Source organism: Elephantulus edwardii, unplaced genomic scaffold (genome assembly GCF_000299155.1).
Source record: "Elephantulus edwardii isolate Elephantulus edwardi_28Jun2011 unplaced genomic scaffold, EleEdw1.0 scaffold00079, whole genome shotgun sequence".
Taxonomy (NCBI): domain Eukaryota; kingdom Metazoa; phylum Chordata; class Mammalia; order Macroscelidea; family Macroscelididae; genus Elephantulus; species Elephantulus edwardii.
The window spans coordinates 14,955,616-14,956,176 of NW_006399829.1; the positions used below are offsets into that span (position 1 = coordinate 14,955,616).

The 561-nt window shown below is 34.4% G+C and overlaps 1 pseudogene; it reads right to left on the minus strand.

The window, feature by feature from the left end:
- The window catches only part of LOC102862162, a 27,272-nt pseudogene that overhangs the window by 13,884 nt on the left and 12,827 nt on the right, over positions 1 to 561 (minus strand).

Below are 561 nucleotides of genomic sequence, written 5' to 3' on the forward strand. Positions count from 1 at the left end.
TTTAATCAGGAAAGGGTGTTAGATTTTGTCAAAGGCCTTTTCTACATCAATTGATAGGATTATGTAGTTCTTGTTCTTTGCTTTGTTAATGTGATGAATTACATTGATTGTAACTTTTATCTCTTGATGGCCATGCCCACATATAAATCCTATTCCCTTTAGTACATATCAGACTTGTAACTTCTAAGCAAAGAAATCTGGCCGAGGTGAAAGGATGGCACTTCTGCAAAGACACTGCATAAGATCATTAACCTTAGATAAAGCAAGCTGCTATGTTTTAACCCATCGTATGAAGAGTATACCACTAAGCTTTCTTATGAAGAGTATATCTATAAAGAGAATACCTATGAAGAGTTATAAATATAATAGGAAATTAACAAAGGCCAGTTTAAATCACAAATCATCATAATTCTGGAATACTATAATAGATGTTTGAACTCAGGCTAATGACTAAACATATACATGTTGTTGTTGTTGTTGTTGTTATGTGTCACTGAGTAGGAACCGACTTAGAGCTCACACACCAGGGGATTTTTTGAGGCTGTAAATCATACAGGAGGA